This window comes from Gadus morhua, chromosome 9 (assembly GCF_902167405.1).
Source record: "Gadus morhua chromosome 9, gadMor3.0, whole genome shotgun sequence".
Taxonomy (NCBI): Eukaryota; Metazoa; Chordata; class Actinopteri; order Gadiformes; family Gadidae; genus Gadus; species Gadus morhua.
Genome location: NC_044056.1, coordinates 5,299,750 through 5,320,234, shown reverse-complemented (window position 1 = coordinate 5,320,234; position 20,485 = coordinate 5,299,750). Strand labels below are relative to the sequence as shown.

The following is a 20,485-nucleotide window of genomic DNA, read 5'->3' as shown; positions in this document are numbered from 1 at the left end:
CGTTTTGGGGTCGACGTGTCAGCAACACAATCGAAACGGCTAAATAGAGCACAAATGAAAGCTAGGGTAGGTCAATTTCAGAAACCAGGCAGAGTAAGCTCAATTTTTTTAAGCAATAAAACCAGCCTTGTGGAAAAGTAGAAATGTGCAATGATTGCACAAGCAGAGTAAGTGTAGGTAGCCAGGCAGGTAGGTAGACAGGTAGGTAAGTAGACAGGTAGGTAGGTAGACAGGTAAGTAGGTAGTCTGAGAATTGAAACCGTTTGGTCGCATATGTTCTCGAAGTTAAATATGTATGACCTAGAAGGATAATTGGGAACATTTTTGCAGGTGCCAGCATTTTGCTGGCGCTCCTTACCAAGTTGGGATCACCAGGGCTACCAAGTCAAAATGTTAAGATTGAAATGATTTAATGAAATGATTATGCAGGCCTGCCACTGCCACAGATACAGGGATTGAGTAAGAGCATTTAGATGCATTATCAAGATCTATCAAGATGTCAGATGCTGCCCAAAAATGCACCTGTGCAGACCTTTGAGGGGGAGTGGAACGGCGCGTCAGTAGCCTAGCGGCCGGCTAGTCATGCAGGAGGAATGGCCTGCGAGGCTAAGCTGCTAACAGCCAGGCCACGGTGCGGCGCGGCGCCTGCCCGCGGGCCGTGCCGGAGCGCGAGCGCGGGCGCCGCCCTCGGCATACCACGCTCAGCAGCCGAGTCCGACGGAGACGTGCGGCAACAGGACACCACAACGCCACACTCCACGGCCATCCATCCCACTGCCGGCTGGAATCTACTGGGAATACTGTCGGCTCCCCAGTACGGCCCCCTGACGCGCTCTGCACTGGTTTGGCGATCGACATACCTGTATTTCATATAGACTCAGTCAGTCAGTCTGTGTGTCGTTCAGTCAGTGTGTGTGTCAGTGTGTCAGACCAACACACACACACACACACACACACACACACACACACACACACACACACACACACACACACACACACACACACACACACACACACACACACACACACACACACACACACACACACACACACACACACACACACCTGCCTTGGACAATGATTACTTCCCCCAAGCCCCCACCAAGTCTCATATTCTCTCCATTAGCATGGATCCACCAGCTGCTCCCATTCGATCTTCTGCAGGCACGCACACCTCGGCAAGCTGTGTCTGCAGAGGGTGGGCCAGGGGGGGGGGGGGGGGGGGAGGGGCTCGCTCTCCATGCCGGTCAATAAACCATAACCCATGCGTCAGAGTGCAAGTGGCAGAGGATAAGACAAAAAGGGGCACAGCTGCGGACAATATCAATGCTTGCCCTTATCGGTAGGCCTCTGTAGAATACCTTAAGCCATGTTTCTGGGTTCGAACCTCAATGCCCAAGGACATGTAGGCATCCTTGAGAAACTCACTCAAACCCCTCCCTGCTTCATAAATACGATGTATTGGATCAGAGCGTCTGCTAAATTAATAGTCAACTTCAGTCCCAACACCCAGACAACGGGATAATATTACATTAGACTAAACTCGGAGTGTAGGGGTATTTAAGTGTTTGACAATTTAAGTTAACTTCTTGTAACTTTGGCTCCAATTCACCCAAGACAGGACAGAGAAATTATATTACCATTTCGAGACAATATAAACCTCTGTGCCAGTTTTCTCCCTTTTGTTTCCATGTTTTTCCATCTTAGTTGCCAGTCTTCTAAAAAAAAAAGCTAATTTGATTTTGGCAGTTTGACATCCGATGACAGATCTAAAGCCTTCCCGGGGTTCATTGCTCCTCTGGCCTAAGAGGAAACACAATCCATCTACTTGAATGAAAGCCATTAGCCTAGATGAGGACTTTGAAGGGGAACTGCAACACTTTTGGTAGATCATTTTTTATAAGTTAGAGGGAAAAAAAACGTTATAGCTGGCATTGAATAATCACAGGATGTTGCTGGCCTAAATGATTCATGGAAATAAAGTAATAGTCCAGAAGAAAAACCTCTGCTGTGCTGTGAGGGGATTTCACTATTTTGGCCAGGACCAAAATACATTTTGTCATCAGAGTAAAGGGTCATCTAAGGTATTCATTTGTGATACTTTAATTTTACTGAATTGTATTCATCCATTATCATCGCATTCAACATTTTGAACATCCTTCCAGATTTAAAGTGCATTTGTAACATCACTATCTATTGCACTCTTGGCCAACCCAGAAGTGAAAGTCCACATATGGGCATCCCATTTTCCATTGTGCTTTTGGTCAAATCCTGCTTCAGCTTGGACCTGTAAGGCTCTCCGAGGCAGTAATTGTGATGTAGACCAATCATGTGCAATAAAAATAAACTTATTTAAAAAAGCAACACAAGGAATAAACACAAGCAGATTGATGCACATCGAGATTTGACATCACACTCCTCTAATGGCTGAGGTTAAATTCTTCATAAAGCAAAGTCCAAAACAAACAAAGGCTAATTAATAGCAGGCAGTGCAGTCATAAAATGTTACGGCCTTGGCAGAGCTCCTCGTTCAAATATGGTTTTACTTTGTTCTATGCTCATAGGGATCTAACAATCTATCAATTGTAAAATTATTCCATTATAATGTTATCTTGAGATTTATTCAATTGCAAAACATATTTGTCCTATTGCATGTATTTCGCTAAAGTTTAATATGTAAAAGAACGATAAGAAAAGATTGTAACGATAATCCTCCAAATACATCCTTGATGAGAGGACAGCATTGGTTGGGCTCTGAAGAAGAAAAAGGTCATTAGACAAACAGTTTGGGCTCCGTTTATCATTCCTTGCCGATTGTTCGGCTGTTCCAGACCTACGTCCACATACCGGTTTACCCCTGAGAGGGCGGTTGCCAGATTGCATTAACATTATGCAGAGGGGAAATGGGCCAAATGGCCAGGCTGGAGCTCTAGTGATCGATGCAAACCAAGGCATGGGGGGTGGGGGGGGGGGGGTGGGGAGAGAGGGTAGGCAGGGGTTTCTTCGATATAGACATACACGCTTCATATCCCACAAATGAGAGATTAGCCATTAGTGGGAAGCGTCCGCTTTCATTCTCATCAATAATAGATGGGTGGGCACTCCTTTGCTGACAGGCTGGCTTTCCGTTTTCTTGCTGGATGTAGGCCCAAGGTTATTAGATCAGCCCCAACGTTAACCTTCATGTATTTGATGCTGATATTTTATGAGGAACCAGATGGATGGGATAGGATAAGAACGTATACGCAAATGTGAAAGCAAGAGAAAGTAAACCTTGAAATTGTATAAGCGAATAATTGGAGGAATAGCCATTCCATCATATAGAAAATGTTGTATAACTTCACTATACACTTCTAAAGGCTGAAAACTGAAAGAAATAATAATTGGCATTTGGTATCTCAAGATTTGATTGTATTAAATTATAGCAAATAAGTGCTTATAGCAAATAAAAAGTGAATTATTTTGTCTCGAACATTGGATGTTGTTGAGTACTTGCTAATAGCACCATAAGCTCCCTGAAGATATTGAAATTGATGACAGTAGAGGAAGATGAACTCTGTGACCTTTGCAAAATAGTTTGGCAAAACTCATATATTGTCTGGCAAAGTCCTATAGACTTCATCGGAAATGGAACTGCAAACGAGATTGGCGTGGCATGGATTAGGTTTTAATGACTTTATGGGCACAGTTTTAATGCCACATTAAAGGTCTTTATCATTGATATGATTATAAATGCCTGGTAAGCCAACTGTTATCTGCCACGGTGATCTTGCTTTCATGTTAGTCATCAGCATTGGGTGGGTGGTTCACTGCATCTGTATGCGGACACATTGTTTGCATAGCAGTCAACGCCAATTCATAAAGCAATCCTATAAAGGTCAACAAATGAGTATAAACCCTACCATACACACTCAGGCTGTAAGCGATAACTGTTCTGTCGATATATATATATCTATATATATGCACAAAGTTATAACTATAATACTCAAACAAAATTAGACCTCAACCTGACTTTAATTCTTTAATACATTCCTTGGCAGACATACTGTACCTTGCAAGAAAATGAAAGGTGCAAAAGGTTTGGTAGGATGCAGATTGTTGGAACAAGAAGAAAAATGTATCCCAAGGGACTATATAGACCAGGTATGCAAATCCAGGCTTGCTCTTATAAAACAACGACTCACAGTACAGAATCGTCATGCATCTTCATTTTTTCACCCAATGTTTAAATGGTCACGTTATGTATATTCACTTCCATACAAAGTACTATGATCCTTCACTCATTTCCCCAGTAGTAAAATAACAGTACGGACGGGATAGAATAACGGCATTCATGCATTGATGACTGTGATCAAGAGCTCGCGGTCATTCAAAAGCTGAGCTAGAGGGGCCCCGCCATCAACAGCAGAACAGCTGGACCCCCTGGACCCGCTGGCCCGGATCTCAGATTGCAATTCCAAACGTCGACTTTTGCTTTTGAAGATGGCATGCTGACTTCTGCCAGGCCATCTACAAAAGCATGATCCAGCTTAAGTGGCCGTGGCTGAAACAGCTCTGAGTCACAGCCTGTTTCAAAGCGTCCGTGATGAGGTTGACTTAACATCGATGAAATAGGTGGCTGGATAGAAGCGCTGCGTGGCGGAAGATTAAATCGAGGGTCTCAGATTACAGCATTATACCGGGGACAACGGATCCAGAACATTCTTTACATAAAACCACAGGAATTTAAACTCCATTCAAAGTCAACTGCGATGCACTGGTTTGCATAATCGAGTGTAAGCATTTTCTTCTGCCATTCATAGGAGATCTCATTGTAAAAGGCACAGGTGAGGTATTTACTCATACCACGACTTTGACTTTATAATCCCATCACGCTGAGATGATGAGGGGGCACAACAATATAGAATGAAGAGTTGTTGTCTTGGTTATTTCCGGCAATAGGGAAACGGAAGCCTTGGCAAAGTTTCTTGATTTAAAAGAAACCCAAGAAGACAAAACTGATCCTCATAATTGAGCTTACACTCAAAATGTCATAAAGGATAAAACAATATTCCTTCTTCTTCTTCAGCACTTCCCTGGCCAAACATAGCCTTCGGCAGAGCTGAGCTGGTAGGGGTATGGGGGGCTTGGGGGATGTGGAGGTTGCATGCATGGGAAAGCATGTGCGTTTTCAGGCAGTCTCCACCGAGATCTGGGGGTGGGGAAAGGGGCAGTATGGGTGAGTCATTGCAGGCTATAAGGACTTATGACCCCTTCTCATGCTTTGGCACATTCCTGCCATGACTAAGTTGAAACAGGCCTGGGATAACTCAAGCAGGGGGTCCACAGGGGACAAGGCCACAGTCTGGTGGACTTTGAGAGAGAGAGCCAGGGGAACGACTGGCTCCCCAATGTCACCTGTCCTGAATACCCCCAGGTCCATCACTGCTGAGCCCCCTGTTGGAACCATACATTGGGGAATCTCAAAGTGGCGAGGGTATACGATGGACACGGGAAACTTGAGCTGAAACGTCAACATCTGTTGTGTTGTGGTAGCCAAGACCATACAAAACAAAAATGTTGTTTTCAAGCCAAACCCAATGCTTGGTCAAGGGGGGAGCGGGTGCTTAAAACATATAACTCAAACATCCTTCTTTTAGGTGATTTATTAACCAAACAATGCTCCTGATAGGGTGCCTACAAATGAGCTTACCCTAGTCCTCCGTCAGAAATGGCTACACAAGCCAGAACTGAGAGATGATTTGGTATTGATTTTTACAGACCTCTGTGACTTCCTCTGTGTAATGCGGTTTTGGTCTCTGAGGTGCTTTCATGGGAAACGCAACAGCTGCCGGTTTCCAGCCCCAACCACACCAGAGCAAGGGGCGGGGGGGGGGGGGGGAGGGGGGGGGGGAGGGGGGGGGGGAGGGGGGGGGGGGAGGAGGGCGTGTTCAGAGGGCCAGGTTCGTTCTCCAGACTTTCATTGATCCTCCGTGACCTTGCATTTCCACTGATGGGTCTTGCTTCAAGGACGCACCACTACCCAATGGTCTATCTTGTCCTGTTCGAGTGCTACATTTCCTGTTAGCCGAGTACTTTGCATGGCTTTATTGATCCTGCCCTTAATGATGAAGGCCCCAAGGGGAACACTTAATATTGTTTACCATTGCAGCAAGATAGCAAGTGAGTTAGTGATTACTGGTGGGGTCGGAATTACTTTTAAGGGAAAGGAAAGAAAGCTAATGGCGTTCACCAAGGTCATGCACTGAGGACACTGACAGCCAATTAGCAGATCATATTAGCACATAATGAACATTTTAAAAGTTAAGTCTTTACTGAGGTATATAGGTATAGTTTCTGAAAGGCAACAGACTTATGTCTTTGGTACTGAGAAAGAATTAGTTTGCAGCAGAGAAAAGTCACAAAAAAAAGGAGGAGAACATATCTTTGATCAAATAAACAAACACAAATTTGTGCCTGGTTATCACAACAGTAAAAGAGAAAGGAATCCATTCCTGGGCCTGGAAGCAAATACATCCATCTTGGAGAAATATGCAGAGAGTTTACACAAGCCGGAGCAAAAACAACAGATCATCACAAAGGCAAGAGTATAACAGAAATGGAAAGAATGAGACAGCACACAGCTAAGAGTATCATACAAACCATTTTCAAATGATGCAAAAAAAGTCACTCGGTGTACTGCTGAGAACTACAACACAATGTAGCAGATCAGCATAATAGCATACATTTACACCAAACCAGGTTACACAAAACAAAAGCAAATTGAAATTGTGCTGTCATTTGTAGACGAAGCAAATTGGAACACACGACAAGAGGATTTTCATGCTTTTGCAAACATGTTTAAAATAAACAAATAAATACCTTTAATATGTCTGACATGCAGCAACAAACTTTCAAAAGTAGCCTAAAGTGAAAATGCCAACAAAAAAGGTATTACATCTCAAGCAAGCAATAAATTGCCCCTACACGATACGATGTGTTCTCACTTTCAGGAAAAATAAATCCTCTATCCATACATAAGCCTCAACATGCCTGAACATGTTCCAGACCGCCGTGTTTTCCTCATTCCTTCCCTACATTGCTCGATTCCCACCTCAGATGTTTTCCCTCTGTTTATCAGCACGTCACTGTTTGTTTTTTCCTCCACGTGGTTTCCAAGGCAAGTACAGTTCCCACGTCCTGCTAACAGAACTACGACCTCCAACACCCCTCCCTCTCTCTCTTTCATCATCATCATCATCATCATCATCATCATCATCATCATCATCATCTTGGGCTATTAGATGTAATTCAAGTCATGGCATCTGGGTCCTGGTAATAATCTTAATATATATCTTCATGACTTAATGGGCTACAATTGATGGCTAGGTAATGGTTGACTACAAAATGATAGTATTATTAATATAAATAGCTTAAAAGTTCAAGTTCACTAGACGTTGATATAAGATATATATATATAATGATGTAGCTTTCCAAAGAAAATGTAAAGGATTGTATTGAAACACGCTCACATATCCCAAATGTAAATGGGCACATTTTACATGAAGAGATGTTATTCAGCCTTTTTGTAGAACACTAATATCTAGAATTCAAAGATATCTCGGGAAAACATTGGGTGGCCAATCTTACAATGACTCTTGCTAGAGAGTCTATCCGTATTCACATGTTTGTTCACACACACACACACACACACACACACACACACACACACACACACACACACACACACACACACACACACACACACACACACACACACACACACACACACACACACACACACACACAGAGCTAGAAATCCATCCTGTCTCTTTGTGTTTGTTTTGGCAAACTTGTAAATAAAATACAGAGAGAGATTTATAGCCAAGCCGGGCGGGAAGGAGGGGGAACAAAGGAAGAAGCTTGTACATGGGCCAGGAACCTCCAGTGGTCCCAACAGCTCTGGGCTTCATTCACCGGACACAATATAGCCTTGCAACAGCTAATCCTGAGCAGAACACAACGTACCCCCTTCTGAATAGCACATTCTAGTCCAAAATGAACGAGCCTAAACTAGACTGTATGACGGAATACATTTTGGAACGAATTCTGAGGCAAAGATTTTGTTACCTGTTATTTAAAACAGTGAGTCCATTGAATCAGAAATGTCCAACACTAGGCCGGTAGGGGAAGAGGCTTGACTTACCGGTGGAACGGAAGTCTCTTATATCTTCAACAGAGCCGAGGGGATCGGATAGAATCACCAAGCGTCTGGAGAATGCGTTTCCTCTGTGGACGAGAGAAACAAAGATTCATTAAAACCTTCACTCTTTTGAAACTAGCTCCAAAGAATTCCATTAGCGATTAGAAAAAACAGTGAATAGTAAAGAGTAATAAGTCAATTATTTTTAATTTCTAAGTTGGACCGCATACATGATCTCGTTATCAAAAGTCATTACGTTGCCAATCATTATTCTTGGTCCATGAAATTAGGATGTAATGATTTTGACCAGTTCAGAACCAAATGTGTCTCTAAGATGTTTATCACAACAAATTAATTTTACCTTCATAAATAATACAGATCACCCAAAACAAAACACAACACATTAAATCCACTACTTCAGATCACCGAAAAACAAAACCTGACACGGTTATATTACCTTCAGATCACAGATCACCAAAAACAAAACACAACACAAGAATATTACCGTCGTATAACAGATAACGAAAAAACAAAAACGTGAAACAGTGTCAACATGCCTCATTCCTAAACACAAACACTCCTTTTAAAAAACACAAATTCATCCGCACATGCCGTGCCTCACACTCTGTATATTCATGTTTTCACTCTCGGCAGTGTCTGCCCGGGCTGAAACAAGCTATATAAGGATTTGTTGTGGCCACAGCTAGTGTTGTCCAAAGGGAACGCATTCGAGTAGTGTGTCTGTTTACACATTGTTCATGATGGCTGCTCCAGGTCCCGTAATACAGACTCCAACACTAATATTTATTTGGCTGCTGTGCTGTTGGAAGGTGATAGTGAAGCATGGAAACCTGCTTGGTCCGTGTTCCGGCATGCGTGCAGCCATTTCTGCGCGTGTGTTGAGGGTCCTGGGTGAGGGGAAGTGATGGAGGTCGACAGGGTGAGCCAGTTGGCGCGAGTGAGTGAGTGAATGAGTGATGAGAATGCAGACAGGTTGTATGCCTTTTTGTACATTTCAATAGGACCATGGAGAGCCAAACTATGTGTTCTTTATGCAGAGGAACAAAGGAAAGAGTACGAGAGGAAGTAATCAAGAGAGAGACACAACTTCCCTGAAGATTAAAGTAATTAATTCGGCCCATGTGTGCCCTTTGGTGGTCACATGGCCGAGCCTAACGAGTAGGGGCCGGCGGGAATATATCTGAACCGACTGAGGTACCACTGAAGCAGCCAACCAACACCGGCCATTCATCCAGGTCTCAGCAGTGCTCGAGTGTAGTGGCTTGGGTGTGTGGCAGTCTGCAGTGTGACCGGAGGCATCTTACAGGGCCAGATAGCCCCAACCCCTTTCTGCTCATAATCCGTTGTATCCGTTCCACAAAGCCAATGCAAGGTGCGCTTGATGATAGCGTTTAGCTAAATGATTTCATCATGAATCGTCCCACGTTCTGTGGTTGCTTTTCTCAAAAATCTACTAGAGGGTCGGCCTAGCTCAGGAGGTAGTATGGGTTGACTTGTAACTGGAAGTTTGCTAGTTCGATCCCCGGCTCTTCCTAACTGAGTGTCAAGGTTTCCCTTACTGCTCCAGATGAGCTGGCCTTTCATGGATGACTCAGTGTGTGAATGTAACTGTTGTGTCTGCTAATCACCCTCAAATGTAAATGTAAAATTGGACTGGTTTGGCTCAGTCAATTATGCAAAATGCAATGCAGTGATGATGACCCTTCATATTTGTCTAACTTTGGGGAAAGGCTACAGACATGAGTGGTACATCACAGAGGATCTGTAGCCTACTTGTGTAACGTGAGCCTTTGGTGGAGCCTGATGAAAAAAAACACTATAAGCCCTCGTTAGGATGCATATGCATTATTATTATTATTAGCCGCTTTGATCTTCAGATGCAGCCCAAAAAGATGCGTTCCCTGACGGAGAGAAACATGCCAAGCTCGGCAGAACGCATATCAAAGGCTTTTCCCTCCATATGATTAGCCTGGAACCAGAGAAGACATTACACAGCAAGGAGGAGTAACAGTGGTTAGATAACTGCTCAGACCCATGTTCTCAAAGGATCTACGGGAATAATTTACAAGCGTTTTGTGCATGTGATCAACCGTTAGAAAATCCATTGTGGGGGAGGTTGGGGCTTAATTGGCCATGATGTGAAGAAAACAAGCTTATATTGATACATAGAATCATGTATCTCTAATCCTAGCTATTGTGGGGAACATGCCCATGTTGCTTGGACACAGTACATTACATGATTCAATTTGATAGGCCTACTTCTAATTTGATACTGTAGCATGTCAAGAACAGAGACAACCAAGAACACAGGAAAGCTCACACAATTAAAATGGCTCCAATGGACACATTTACAAAAATGTAATTAACCGACAGATGAATGAACAAACCCAATAAACAAAAAGGCTAATTCATTGAATTGACGCCAGGGCTGCGCTTGTCACACATAAGGAATGCAGGTTATTGCCCAGGCTGAGCGAACCATGTTTGAAGAAATACGTAATAGAAAACAAAGGCAAACTATTTTAAGCAAACATCATGTTGTTAGAGTATGACATCACCATTCCTGCTGGAGCCAGGGCAGAAAAAGAAAGGCGTGCACTGATCCGAAACCAGCAGTTTGAATCACATGTGCATGGCATCACTCACTATATATAAACCGGATTCGGCACTACGACAATAAAACAAACCACAAGAGCTTCTGACTTATCAAATGGCCAAAAACATGTCTCCATCTCTGTCCCCGTTCAACTTCTCTTGCATGGCATACCCCCTCCCACTTCTTAATCTCTTTTTTCTGTTTTGTTGGGCGTTCCATCTGGAATGCCATCTTGCGATCTCCTCTTCACCCATGGACCCTCGAGACCCGAGCCTTCCGTCTGCGCTCTGGGGCTCCAGGGGAGGTCTAAGCGTGACGCAGCCACCAGACGGCTCCGGCGACAAAAAAAAGGGGGAAACCCCACAGATTGTCGCGGTGAGGGGCAGCCACCCGTGGTCTTCCTCCACCGCCGCCGGGGTTAGCTCCCAGTGTGATTACGGTCGCTGCTAATTACAGCTCCGTCCATCCGCCCCGGCTCCCAACGACTCCCGACTTGGTGAGCGGATAAAAAACACAGAGTCGGATTCCGCAAGAAAAAAAACGTTAAGGCCATCCTCGACCAAATAAACCATGGGTGGGTGGATGGTTAACTCGTTAAGGAGCGGCTCAGGGCCATTGCTGGAGGTCAACCTCCACAACCCCCCCCCCCCCAGGGAAGCCCGTTAACTGGTCAGAGGCCACTGGGATGGTGTTTAATGGCCGAGCCAGAGGCTTGATGTAATCGGTACCACGGCCGTAAAGTCGGGGTTAAATATAGAACATGCAGACAGGGATGTTGTTCACCGAATCCTCCAGATGCTCTTTGGGTTACGAGTGCCCCCGGGTGGGGGGGGCGTTGTGATTCTACGCACTCACGGTGTTGTCAGATGCTTCACGAGAAGGACGGTGGAAGTCTCTCCCCCAAATGGTATGTGTTATGATATTATTAGCATATATTAAGTTCCTTGTCTGCAGCGATAATGACATCAGTGGTTCTCAAAGCTGTGTGCGTGCGTGCGTGCGTGCGTGCGTGCGTGCGTGCGTGCGTGCGTGCGTGCGTGCGTGCGTGTGTCTCGCCCACTACGGACGGATGGCTAGCTTGCTACTCTCACTGCTCCTCCTGTAACATAACCAGTTCTGTTGGGGTCTTCTGGCTTGGGTGGGATTTCCAATGGGATTGGCCTGGAGGAGACATAGTGTTTGCATTTTGTCTTTTAATGCTTCCAGATCAAGTTGCGAGCAACAGGTACACTGCCAAGGTAGGTGGTTACTGAAGGAAGGGGGGGGGGCACACCGCAGGGTTGAGTGGCAGTCGGATTGAACTACATTACTCTGGTCGGGTGGTGGGGGGGGGGGGGGTAACTCGAGGTAGCGTAAGCTTCCCCAGATGGACATAGATTTAAATTGAGGGCACTGAACATTATATTACTTGTGGGAAAAAACCTTTGGGCCACGCCAGACAAGGCCAGCCGCCTCATTGTGTTTACAAGTCGTGTGGCGTGTGAACACACTGACGGGCATTTTCACCATTTGTGTCGAAGGCATAATGTCACAGCGCTCCTTAAATGCCACCTGACAATGGGCTGCCCGAGAGCAGGATCGCCTTACAAATACCTCTGCTGTTGCTGTGCAGTAGTTTCTGTGACGTGGGTGATCGCGGTGAATTGGCTGATTCAGAGGGCAGAACAAGCCTGGTGGCGAGGGAGTTCAACTCCCAATCGAAAAAAAAGGTACCGGGTTCAATCCCCAAGCTTCCAAAGCCTAACCTGTGGGCCTCCTTCAGCAAGATCACAACAACTACTACTCAATGACTCACTGCAAGTCACGTTGGGTAGGAGTATCAGCTCAATTACTAAACAGTAAATGATGACACATTCACAGGCCCTCCCCAAACTCCTAGTGCACTCACTACTGTTCAGTTCAATAGAGTTAAATACCCTTCGAGGCCATTCAATACAAGATCTACTCTTTAGTCACACTTCAAGAGTCTCAAAGTCTGGCCATATTTCTAAAATGAACCGTCGTCAGTCTCCCTGACTCGGTTTCACTACTTCTCTCCTTCTCCATTGTCCAAATCAAAAACTGCCGTCTCAAGAACTCAATTTGGAGGGAGAAAAGTGAGTCACGATGACCCAGTTCGGCCTCCACAACGGTGGAAACTTCTGGAAATGTGCAGTGTCAGGAGGAGCCATTAGAGAGAGGACAAACAAGCCGAGATCCTCCTCGCACCTCTTCATCCCTAATTTATGAACCTTATTCTTTTGCATTTATCCCGTTGACTCAAGCCGACGAAAAAGAGACCGTGGAGAATAACACGCCTAAACCTTAGAGGGCCACAGACCCTCATAAAACGAAAACGTTTCAATATTTAGTATCCCAAACTTCAGAGATCACAGAGGTTCAACGTTTGTTGTACTGCTTCACTTGTACCCCTTTTGTAGAAGTTTGAAACTAATTTGGATTCAATTCTTAGAAAGAGAAGTTGGGTGAGGTAGATCACAGCCCAGCCAGCAAAATGGGGACCACAATATGACTTGGAAGCAAATGAGCATCCACACCGGAACTTTGTTAACGTCTAACTCATAATAACTGCAAAGCCATAGCAGATGACTGGAGACTAGAGATGAATTATGATAGATTATAGTGATTCAGGATGCATATAGCTCTCAGTTATTCCTGCTGCGACTACATTATCTAGTGATGAATGTTCTGATTGCAACTTAAAAAGGACGCTTCTTGTCTTGAGTAGAGCTAACTCTTCATCAAATCAACGGTTCGGTTCAGACCTTAATTTATTCATGTTTTGCGGGGGGGGCAGGGGGCTATTAAATACATCCTAGAAAACAACATGTCAACCGTATAATACAACGACTGCGGAAAATAATAGTGCTGTATTTACTGTTTCTCGGTGAGGCTGTAAAGACGGCCCCTTTCAGTACGTACTCATGTCAAGCGGCTCCATCCTATCTAAAGCCAGGAAGGCCACTAACTGGCCCTAGAATTGCGCGGTAAAAATGCAAAACCGCACCGAAACCGAAACTGCACGGAATCCGTACGGTTTCCGTGCGGTTTCCATGCGGTTTTGCATTTTTACCGCGCCATTCTAGGGCCAGTTAGTGGCCTTCTTGGCTTTCCATACCATCCGCTCCCCTGCCTGTCCAATCCTCTCACGGATCCCCGACCCCTCGGACGGGTGGGAACATACTGGATCTGATCTGATCTCGATGGGGGAGCCAGCGGCTCAGGTGCAGGAAGGTAAACAAGGGCTGACGGCAGCAAGACTCGTCTGAGGCAAGGCGTTGTGGTTATTTTGGGATGCAGAGCCAGACTGTCCGAGCCCCAGAGGGTCGTTCCAGTCTCACCCAGGCCTTTGCATTTGCAATGATGCAACCGCATGACTATTTCAAGAAGCTCTGAATGTTCTGGGGAGGACCCAAGTTCATCCGGGGTTTGGATTAGTGTGACTCAATGCCGTGCTGTATCAGAAGAATATTTGAAATGTAAGCAGCGTCTTTGTAATCTCTTCTTGGTTCCATCGTGTTGTGTAGTAGAGGGGATGATGCAATACACTCTTGCCATCAATAGTGAATTAATAGTGAAGTCTACTTTTAAAGGGGAAGATACAAGTACATATGATGGGCCCAAATAGCCTCATCGGTTTTCAGAAAAAATATTTTAATCGAATGGTTCGATATTTTTTTATTCTCACAACGGATGGCAGGGGTGAAGTGCTACCAAATAAGCCAATTAAAATAATGTTTTAATAATGGAAAACAAAACTAACAAAGGATAAATGGATAATCCCGTGTTTGGCTAGGCCCTTTTAATAAGTGTAACCTTTTAAATGTAACCTAACCTTCTAACCTTTTTTTTTTCATAAAAGATCATAAACAAAGTAAGCATTCGAACACTGAATTGAAAGACTATTTATTTACTGATTTATTTATTAGTAGAAGATTGTGTTATGTTACTCTTTGAGATTAAAGAGCATCTCCCCTTTAAATGGGGCTGATGTGCAGATGTTGTCTTTGTACTTAAGAACTTTCCGGAAGGGATCGTAAGGAACCCTACTATTTGTGCACATTACTTGGGTAAGTCATAAAAATAAGATATAATCAGTAACTATAGCCACCGGTCATATCTGATGCGAGTGCTCCTCTGTTCCCAAGAGCTGGGAGCGGGGACTGCTATAAAAAACAAAGCTTTGTTTATTGGAATGGCATCTTGCATTAAATATACAGTACATGAGCAAAGTTATATCCCGATTCCCGTGCATGTTATTGTCCTTGGTTCACATCCAACACACACAAATTCCGGTACGTTATACTATCGCCCAAATAATGGTAGTGTTACTACTGCATTTTCCAAGACCGGTTTCTGGTTCTTGTACTAGTAATCATACATCAGGTCATTCGCCATGTATCTCTGTACATGAAGTCATTCACCATAAAAGGATGTAATTCACCATATAAACAATACATGACATCATTCACAACACGTGATGTCATCACCTTACACCAGGTCCAATACATGACATCATGCACTATATATGACATCATTCACAATACGTGATGTCAATCACCTTGCACCAGGCTCCGTACATGACAACATGCACCATTCATGGCTTCGTTCACCAATCACCATCCATGACGTCATTCACAATATGTGATGTCATTCACGCAAAACAGGCCCCAAACATGACGTCATGCACCATACATCACCATACATGGCAGCATGCCCCAATCACCATGCGTGGGTCCATGACGTCATTACCCACACATAATGTCCGTCATAGTACAACATCATTCATGATACACAATGTCATCGTGTCACCTATCACAAAAAATGACGTCGTTCACTCGTACACAAAGTCATCCACCGTGCATCAGGTCGGGATGAAGTTCAAAACCTTGGTCAGAGCCAGTGAAGCCTTTAAATAAGACCGTGTTGGAGTCTGTTAGGAGTACCCGCAGCCTGAGGACTGGAAGTAGTAGAGAGCCACCTCATCCATCAGCCACTGAACACAAACCGTAACAGGTTGTCATAGCAGTTAGTGTCTCAACAAGGTCTGCAAGACGTCAGCAGTCAAACAACAATGCCTCACTACAGGCTCACTATACGCTCCTTTCTGGACCTCACAGGGTTCAGCATCCTGGTCTGGCGGGACTGTTTCACTCAATACTGTTCAGTTCGACAGAAAGAAATACCCTCCAAGACCATTCATTACATAGACTTTTTAGTCACGATTCAGGAGTCGGACAGTTCACTTAGAAAAATAAATCTGGCCATATTTTTCTAAGTGAACTGTCGTCAGCCTCCCTGACTCTGTCTCACTCCTTCTCTCCCTCTCCTTCTCTTTTGTCCAAGTCAAAGACAAGTTCTTTGATTTGGACAATAGACGTTCATCCTCCTAGGCATTTTAATCTTTTCAAAAAATGTGGGACTTTTCGTCTGCCTCCGTTAAGTTAGCATGAGATGATTCACAAAGCTGATCTCTCCTGGCCCCGTGAGAATTAAATCTAAAACGACTCAACTGAAGAGCATAGACCTCAACTATTCAATTTCTGAAGTTGTTCGGCCATTAAGTTTCCCATCTACATAGCATTGAGTGCCACATTAAATGTAGCATGGTCAAAAGAAATCCACCACCGACAGAGAGTTAGATCAGAGCACTATGGATTTACAAAGGAAATATGGTATTGTTTGCAATAAATGATTTGCACTCGTGTAAACAAATTACATAATTACTGTACGTGTTGCAAGAGACAATAAGGAAACTACTATTAACCGACTGAACTGACATTCAGTTATTTTCGTTTTTAAACCACTGAGGAGTGACGTTGGAACACCAAATAAAAGCCATCGTCGACCAACACTGGGGCCCTCATACCCTGTAAAAGAGTGATGGATGAATGAATGATAGGGTCCCAATGGAGCGACAAAAAGCAGGGAACCACAGCCGGCAACTCTAACCATCCATCTCCCATCCACAGACCGCTGGATGAAATGGATTGAAGGGAGCCCGAATAGAGCTGGTGAGATCGGGGCTGTGTTCCAAAAAAATACCCCAATCATCTCTGGAACTCTCCGAGGACCCGAGTCAGTGGCAGCTGTCAATCAGAGTGCCACTTTAACATGTCCATGATGATCACATGATCACATGAACGTCGAGCACCGTTTGCAGACGTAATCGTAGGGTCAGCCTACGCATCAGATACCATAGGAGTAGTCTGATGCACATTGTATGTACGGTGATATGTACTGGAGATGACAGCCCAGTTTCGGTGTAACCCGGCCCTCTCTTCCCACCCCAACCTCCACGCGGCCACTGACAGTAGCAGTTCCTCGTTCGCTGAAGAAGAGACCAACAGACCTGCTGTAGCATGTAGGAGACGCTCCATCGCTCAGCTCATTACGCAAATGAGGCTACACAGTCAAATGAAGGCCCCCCCGGCTCCATGAAGAAGCCAGGAAATTAAAGTGCAAGCCGAATCTTGGCAGTTAAAAGATTGATGTTATTATGATTACTATGATTATAAATGCAGGCCTATGGAACCGAATTATAATACACAGTAAAAGCAACAGCACGGACATGGCCACAGCAGTACAAGAACAAACGGGCTGTGGTTTTCGACTAACCACAGCTCCATCAGACCAGTTTGATCAATGACTTCATATTTCGTTCATTAACATAAGACAACTTATCTGGATAGAATGGCAAAGCCTTCTTTGACATAAGAATGATCACCAATTGAACTATGGGAGGCACAAGTTATATTGCAATATTGAACATTCATAATGAAACCAGAAGTAAAGCATTATCAGACGCCTGGGATGTAAACATTGTCACGAAGGAAAGAATAAGAAAATAAATAAGGAATACTGTACATGTCGAACTATATTGTCAAAGGTATGGAATTGTGCATGCATGTGCACAATTGTGTGTGTGTGTATGTGTGTGTGTGTGTGTGTGTGTGTGTGTGTGTGTGTGTGTGTGTGTGTGTGTGTGTGTGTGTGTGTGTGTGTGTGTGTGTGTGTGTGTGTGTGTGTGTGTGTGTTTTCCGGAAGCTTAACCCCGCGGGTCACACCTGTTGCTCCCTGTACTGTCTCCAGCCGTGGCCCTCGGCATGGGACGATCTCATTGGATGTTGGCGTCACATGATCTTCCTCAAAAATGTGAAACTTTCCACCTCCATAACTGCGCTGACCCAGTATCAAAAATGAATCGGTGGCCTGAAAAGACATGTTAGCAAAACCAGCTGAAGAAGTAAACATCCTCATCTGTAACAGTTGATTGAATTTTGAGCGTTCAATTCATGACAATTTTTTATAGAAGACCTATTTTTAAATGAATAAATAATTACTTGGTGGCTCTTTCCTATATTAAAACAAGTATAACATGTAGGCTATTGTAGCCCATTTCTGACGTGATTTCCATTTTGTAAAGAAAGCAGTTAGTGAAGAAATTTGAACACAGATGTTTAATACATTATAGTTGAGCACACACACGAACACGCACGCACATACTCGCACGCGCAAGCACACACGCACGCACGCACACCCACCAACCCACCCACGGAAAACACTTTAAGGAATGACGGGGTTGGGTCAAGGTCTGGCCCATCAATCTTGCACTGAAACCAGGAACACGTCATCCTCATTCACAAAACATTCAGAAGTAGGCCTACTGCGCTGATATTGGTCTTTTCACGCCACTCGGATGAATTGATGATATTATGTAGCCCTGGACTGCACTACGTCACGTTTCGATGCATCCCTCACAAAAACATAGGCCTACTTAGAGATTTTCGAGCGTCTCAACATATTTTTTCTTATTTAAAAACGTGAACATTTAAGAAAATGATAGTTGCAGCAGTGTAGTGCATTAAAAACGAAACATAGTGTAGGAGTGATTGAATAGACATTTTCCAGATCGTTCAGTCGAAAGTGATGGACGTGCGATGCTACGGCACCAGACAGCATCTTTATCAGGCAGAGAGATCACGACTTTCGAAAACAATGTCAAATGGAAAGTTCAAGATTACCATAAGGTGAAGGCTGTTTACTGCCTGGAATCTAAGGTATGTCCTTCACATTTTCATCTGGGATGGAACAAACCAGCATCACCATTGCATCACGTAGACTCTCTAGACGAGCATAGAGATACCGGTAGAAAATATGTGGAGCCTCTTTTACAGAAAGGCTGGCTCTGCTTCTTCCTTATTTCAGTAACAAGGTGACATCTGCCACTTTGGACCAATCTAACTCCAAAATGTGCATCCGAGCCAACGCTGCGTAACGACAAGTCTTGGCAACTATACATTTCCCAATAGTAGTACTAAACCGTTTTGATACGAAAAATAGACCAATAGTTCCCCTGGATTAAGTAAATATGTGATGGTCAGTAGGCCAAATACATTTCCCTTAGGCAGTTATAAACAAAAGCAATTATTTTCTTGATTATTTATTATAGTCCTCAAGTAATTCCAGAACAATTGCAGCAAAAAAAGAGCTAAAGTGTCTGTGGGATATGTCATCCTATTTTACATATAGACGACTTTCAACGTGACAATATGATGTTGCATCACTGAGCGCCCTCCGTTAGACGCTGGGACGACTAACGTACTACATATGCATGTGGATGGATGGATCCAGTCCATTGAACTTCCACAGTATCAGTCAATCAACCACCCAAAAGAAAGGTATTACAGAGATGTACGATAGCTTTGTTTAAACACAAAAAACAAATAGCCTGCAGCATATCCCGCACCACAGAACGTACTGGCCCACCACGACCACTTCATTTGGTGGAAGGCTGCGCTACGTTAACGCGCAAACTTCTCCAGGATCGACGTTTTCTATCCCGCTCACCGCAGATCAACCCGGTGGAGACGGTGCGATACCGGGATTGAAACAACAGTGGCAGTACAGTAGTGTGTGTCTGCCATTTCAAAAAAACATCGCATTCCCCGCTGTACACAACTTCGCAGCGATTTTTTGGGAGACTTGGGACTGGTATGAGGCAGTTTCAGTTTACACTTAACTTAAACTTTTCCTTACCTTGTTGATTCCGAGTCATTCCCGGGTGTGCTCGTACGCGTGTGTCGCGGTCATGGTCCCGTTTGGATTACGTGAATGTCTTCGGGAAAACACGAAATCCGAATGTATTTCTAGCGGTGATTGTACACAGTCGTCCCTGCGTGGCTCAACCAGCCGCAGTTTTTCCACAAGCCCGTCGCGGGAACGCGCGTACTAAATAGAGGCTGGCCCGGAGAACCGCGACCACGCGCAATTGGTCTGCTGTCGCTCTCTTTACGTGCAAACGTTGTACTATTAAGATAATACTGTATTAACCTTATGTTTATTTGAACATTTTACCTTTATTTGAAAAGTAAAGAACTGCGTTATTCGATAAAATAGTGTTATCTAGGCCTGGTAGTCGGCACTATTCAGAAATCTATAGTCAACATACATGCATTCTTTTTTTACATGATAAATACCTCACATTTTTTTGAGAAAACCACAATCATACTTATTTCCAAGGCACTTCGAAGTTATGGGTTGTTTTACTGGCTAAATGACATTTAAGGTGATACACAAGGTTCTTATGTGGCCTGTGAGTGAGTGACTGATCTATCACAAGGCCCAGGCCCTGAAGGGCTGAAGCAGGAATCCCCCTTCAGTCCCAGGAGGGGGACGGAGGAGGA

General features: G+C 44.2%; 1 protein-coding gene across 1 annotated transcript in view; it reads right to left on the bottom strand.

Moving 5' to 3' along the window:
• peak1 (pseudopodium-enriched atypical kinase 1) overlaps positions 1 to 20,038 on the bottom strand; it is an 83,126-nt gene extending 63,088 nt beyond the window's left edge. The window contains 2 exon segments of the mRNA XM_030365483.1: positions 8,186 to 8,268; positions 19,839 to 20,038. The gene's annotated coding sequence lies outside the window, so the exon portion shown is untranslated.
• Between the last annotated feature and the right edge of the window lie 447 nt (positions 20,039 to 20,485).